General features: G+C 32.7%; 1 pseudogene; it reads right to left on the reverse strand.

Moving 5' to 3' along the window:
- Positions 1-589: 589 nt before the first annotated feature.
- Positions 590-6,093, reverse strand: LOC127869692 (uncharacterized; annotated as a pseudogene).
- Between the last annotated feature and the right edge of the window lie 323 nt (positions 6,094-6,416).

Consider the following 6,416-nt stretch of genomic DNA (forward strand, 5'->3'; position numbering starts at 1 on the left):
GGTGAATATCTTGTGCATAGTTGTGCTTTCTGATTTGAACATTTGATGAAGATGTGATACCTAACAGCCAACTTCATACACCTAAATTTTTGTCAATTCAATATTTCTTTTTCAGAGTACTTCAATTGCACTTATCCTGTAAACTTTCCACAATTGAATCGGATTTTTATTCAATATAGTACATTTCAGAGAAACATTTACATCATTTGGTGTTCAAATATATATCTTTTTAATTTGTCCATCAATGATTAATTTGAAAAAAGTTTACACTCACGTATGTGTGTTGTTGTTTTTTTTAATCGAAATGACATAACTAGAAATTCTTAACAAAAGTTAATACCTTAACAAACATAGTACCTGTATCGGTTTGATCGGTATTAAAGTGTACATAGGGATTCACTTTACAAGTTAAATTGCAGTTTTCCGCTTGCAAAACCAAATGTTTAGAATGTTTATGTATCCTATTTATCCACGGACAAACAAGCAACGGGCTCCTTCTGGTCGAACGCAAAAATAAACAAATCCTATTCTAATTCGAACTTTCGAAAAGTGCGTCTGATTAAGGATAGCTCAAAAGTTTGGTCTTCGTCTAAAACCGCGAGTTAGAAGGATAGGTGTCAGAAGTGTTAATCTTTTCGTCGGACTTTCCCGTCCCACGCTCTCGGCGTCGTATAATCAAGTAAACACCGAGGTTTAGGACACCTACAAATAGAAACCAACGATGCAATAAATGTGGTATAAATAACGCATTAAGTTAATTAAAATGACAACAAACAAGTCTTTGAAGTCAATATTCGTATATGAGGATTTAGCTTATATTCAATAAGAAAACAGCTATACAACGTAGACAATTATTACAGTTTGATCTCCGCAGTTGCAACATGGCATTAATATTACAGAATTTACGCGAAATAACCGTAAGAAATCAAACGATTGGTAATTTATTTAAATATTAGCTTAATTTATTGTTTACCTCCCATATTTGAAAGTATGACAACAATGTAATATAATGGCTCTGGGACCTTTGATGGATCTGCCGTGATTAAGTTCCATAGTCCAAAGAGGCTCAAAGCCCCCCACTGGATGAAGAAAGCCACCAAAAACAGCAACATTGCCTGGGCCGCACGTATACTGGCCTTTCTAGAAGTGCACTGGTTTCCAAGTGATTGCATTATTATTTGTGTCTGCTGACGTATTTTGAGCCATGTCAGAAAGTAGAGAACGGCGTTTTAGTACAAAAGAGTACATTTACAGGCACAGTGGTGAACCACATCTGGGCTGAACCTCCTTTCCATGCATCAAAGTAACAGCTGGAAAAAAGAAAAGTATAAACAAAAAAAAGCACGACAGATTTTTCGTATATGAAAAATTTAGAATATGTTTATTTTGTCCTACTTACATTGATCCGGTTGGTCAAAACTGGTCAAGGCCTGCAGCTATTGTTGCACCGACAAACGGAGCGCCGAATTTCCACAACAGGAGACGCCAGTCTCTCGTACCAAACTTCATTTGTATGTCCGTTCTCATGATGACAAAAGCATTTATCGCAATAATGTTCACCAGCAGATACTGTGCAGTGGTAAATTCTGCTAAAATTAATGCATAGAAATTACACAGACCTCTGGGTAGCACATGGCTCTTGTAATCAATGTGTGCATGTGGTCAGTAAAGTGGGACATATTGAACAGTCCATCACACAGAGCCATGTAGACCACAAACCTGTCACTTTTTGACCAGCTTGAAAAAAACGTTCGGTAACTCTTGCTCAAAAAGGACAGAACAAGGGATACGACTGCGCACGTGAAGCTCGTGACGATGCATGTTATTGCGGGAATGTGGAACCCGTAAAAAATTTTCGTCGGATATTCCGTATAGCGGGATATCATAGCCGTCTCGAAGGGAGAAAGTTGTGTAATTTATTTTTAAGAACGTTTGTCCCCACAGAATTAACAGTTTCAGAAAATGTAATGTTCTTTTATATTGATATATGTTTCAAAAGAAACTCAAAACTTGTATAGATGCATTTGAATATAAGTTAAATTTGATATTTCTTAATACAACTGTTCTTCAAGTTAAGCGATGCTTTAATATTCTGTGTTATCTTACTCTAAATCCACTCAGAATCTCACATTGAGACTTCACTTTCGTATGATGCTAGAACCGGACTACTTTTGTATCAGTACACATTCGGCTGACTTTTATAGGAGTAAGCTTGTCCCTGAAGAAATCAACGAACTCGATGGATTGCGGATATTGGAAATTAGATTGGTTTGATAACCAACCTCAATTAACATCAAACAAATTCTCATTTTTTCAAAAGGTCAAACGATTAATAATTGAATTTAAACATATTATTTTTTTACCTTTTTTTATTCAATATAAGATATAAAATGTATACATGTATACGAACATTTAACAAATTGACACCATTTAGCAGCAATATTGTTCAAACATGTTATACAAGATATGCTAATATATACTTTTTTGACCTTGTGGTTTCCTTTTGATTAAAAAAAAAGGTTAATATGTATTGTGATAGGTGTTTTTTGAGAAAGAAAAACAACATAATAAGTACGAAAAAAGGATGAGTTGCATTAAGTAAGTAGAAATCATACTGGACTTGTTTATGAATTTTTTTTGTGTTTCCACTTTTGTTCAAATATATTAAGTGTATCATTGTTTAGGGCTATTTCTTTGAATATTCAGTTTTAAACATATTGTGCTAGGCTGAAGGTCATAAATTGCAATTGTCATCATATATAATTCATCAGTTCCGAATTATTAAAGTACTTATAGTTTCAAGGTGGCTAAATGTTATACTATTATAATATTACTCGTCGAAGTATTCCCCAGTGGCCACGGTGAACGATAAGCAATTTATACATATAAACTACCAATCTCCACGCAGAGTTGTCGTTCCTTGCTCTCACATACAACTCTGCGAAAGGCTCAGCCCTCCATTTTGTCTATAAAATAGATAAAACCGAACAAACGCAGTCAACGTATATTTGATTGGATATTTAAGATCGCATGCATTAAATTAAGAAATATGACTTTTAAATGTACGATAAATCGTGCAAAAACTTGCGAGTTTTAATGCAACTCTTTGGAACTAATTTATTGCCTATTTACGCAGATGGAATCATTCCACGCACTTCACAAATGTAAACAGTTGAACATATTTTTCTTGAGTGACGTTAGGAATTGCTTCGACGTGTGTATGTTTGTTGGTTTCTTAACATAAAAAAACCATATCAATTTTATAATAATGAATTAAGACTGATATAAGATATCATGGTATGAGATGGTTTTCTTTAATGCAGTGAATGCAATATAACCGTCGTGCAAGAGATTGTTTAGTATTCTGTAACCTCAATGATGAAAGCTTGGAATGATCATGACATAAATGAGACGCTTTCATAACAATAGTCCGTTCTGAGCCCAACACAGAGGTGAATGTAATGTAACCGTACTGCAAGAGATTGGTAAACTACTTATCAAAATAATTGTCGATTTAAGTGACCGGTTGGTTTATAGTTGAAACAAGTCGGCTTTTAAATAAACGGGTCTAGAGCAAATACCGGAATATACTTTTATTCTTTAAGTTTTATTGTGAATGGCTACTCTACGTTCGGGTTTTTATCATATGAAAATCAGCTAAACAGCAAGGTAGAGATATAGACGTATATGACACTATTTTTGTTCCATTTGAATTGATATATGATTTTGTATGTATTTGTAAAATGATAAACTGTAAAAATAGAGAAAAACGAAAACAGAAATCGATAAAATGATCAAGACAAATAAAACAAAATAGAAATAAATTGCTGGGTGAAAACATTTTAAGTTTTGAGACTTCAACCTGTGAACTTTAAGTTAGTATGATGAGCATTATACCAAACGACTATTCGCTTTTCAATAGGATTCAGCTAGAAAACACTGCTGCTTTTAAAACACTGCTTACATGTACATATCATGAATCTCATATTGTCTACTCGATATACGAAGCACTTCATCAAGAAATCACGAAAGCTTGTCGAAGAGCAACACTCTTGGTAATATGAACGTAATTATGTTTAACTAACCGAGGTGCCTCCGGAATTAGATTAGTGATTGTGTATTAAGGTATAATTTTCAATGTATTGTATGGTATGTGTGTGTGTGTGTGAGTGCGTGCGTGCGTGCGTGCGTGCGTGCGTGTGTGTGTGTGTGAGTGTGTGTAAGTGTTGTTTTGTGTGTGTTTTGTGTGTGTGTGAAATCAAGCGCAAACATAGTTACTTGTACAATATATTTCACTTAACTTTCAATTGTAGTAGTGCATCCATTGTTATTCTGTATGTGTGCATGTTATGGGTATATGTCAGACATAACATACACCCAACTGAACAAGATTGCGAACTACACCAGCCTCAACGTTTTACTAGAAAACTTTCAAAAAAGCTGTCCTGGTTCGCGTATAAGCCTGGTTTGAAAGTCTCGATACAGGCGACACTTACATACTTTGGAAGTGACTTAAATCATTTATTTAAAATAGCGTGCAAACCTTAAAATAAACAATTATTTGACGTATTTAATCCGCAGATGTATTTCTGTTTATATATTTTAGCCGACACCAAATTTATGCACCTGAAGCTGTAAATTGACCGTTCCAAGGCGGTGATCCGATTTGAAATATGTTTGTTTGTATTTATGATAAGTTTTCGCTACAGTGAAATGTACAAAATAGTTGTGCTATTTGATTAAAAAATGGTCTCTAATCGTGAATAAAGAACCTTGACTGTGGTTTTAAAATCTTGACATTTCAGATACTTTGATAAATTGTCTAGTTTTGTTTATACGATATTCATAAGACACATGTTCGACAAGTGTAGAAAACAGGATACTAGTATTATGCTTTTTTGTTCAAAGATTTTATTGATATGTATGTACAATCAATTTGCAGAGACAGTTTATACTTATTTATGTATTACATATGTGATGAACAAATAGTTTGTAGATTTACAACTACACTTTAAATATGATAACAGTGTTCCAGCTACATACAACTGTATACTGTACGATTTTCTACTTGTATGTATAATGGACATTATGCGAAAACATGTGATTTTAAACAAAGAGTGTATTTTTACAACACAATCAATAATAATTTTGAATCCAATATGCAAACTTCAAAACAAACGTAATCAAATAAATACAATTTTTAAGTTGCATATATTATGATGGTTGCAATGTAAACAGCAGTTTTTGAATGCTATTATCAATTACATGTATAATGAGAGTTACAAGGTTAACACAAGTTATTTTTTTATTTATGAATTACATATAAGTCTTACAATTGTCTGTAAGGCTAGCTTAAATCCCTGACAATTTGGGATAACTTCTTAAGTTTCCTTTTACATTCATAAATGTATTTTTTTACTTCCATGACTGAAACCTCTTGTAAAGAAAGAAAACTCTTGAATATTTCTGCGTCTTAATTATTTAATTTAGGCAATTCATCACATTTAAATTCATGTTTGAGAGCATAATTGGTAGTGCGTTGTTTATAATATACAATTTTGTAAAAGAACTCTAAGAATATTTTCAGGCTCATATATAAATGTGTCATCTTCTTTGTTTGTGAATTTACGATATGTGTTTGGAAAGAAAATTATGTTTTTTTCAAATTACAAAACATTTTAGTAGGATTTTCTCCATTCTATATCCGGTTTTAACGGGAACATATAACGAAACACTTTATAGTTAACTGTCTGTTCGTTTCTAGTTCATTGTTAAGTGTAGTTAATGGTTCCTTATGTTCTTCAGTTGGGGATCGTTCTTATATTTCAATTTTTGATATAAATAAATCAATACACATTGATATATCATAGGATTATTATAATTCTGACTATTGCCAACAAACTTCAAACAATTCCCTCTAATTAAGAAATATATTAAATTGTTAGAGATTTTAAAGCCTGAATTAGATAAGCACTAAAAGCAACGTAAAGTCATAAGGTAAAATTTAATGTTTTAATTCATGTATAGTTCTTGCAATCAAAACACACACTCATTTAACTTACCTTTGCCAGACATGAAGCGTCGGATAATCATGCTTCATATTATTACATTTTAATTAACGTAACCATGTCCTGTTAACGTTTACAAAATACACGTGTAATCACCTTTCAGTGTCATTTTCCTTATCCATCACCTCGCCTCTAAAAATTACCGATAAACTGCAGACTTCAGATCGATTCGTTTATTTTACAATGCATTTATATTTTTAAACGAAAACTTCGGTATCAACACTTCAGGGAATCAACATAAAGTTATTTTGTACATGAAACTCAAATAAATGATGTGCGTTTGTTTCGATAAGCTAGATAATCTCAACTTTTTAATCATGGTATTTGGTTAATAACTTTTATCATGCC

The sequence above is a fragment of the Dreissena polymorpha genome, chromosome 2 (genome assembly GCF_020536995.1).
Source record: "Dreissena polymorpha isolate Duluth1 chromosome 2, UMN_Dpol_1.0, whole genome shotgun sequence".
In the NCBI taxonomy this organism is placed as follows: Eukaryota; Metazoa; Mollusca; class Bivalvia; order Myida; family Dreissenidae; genus Dreissena; species Dreissena polymorpha.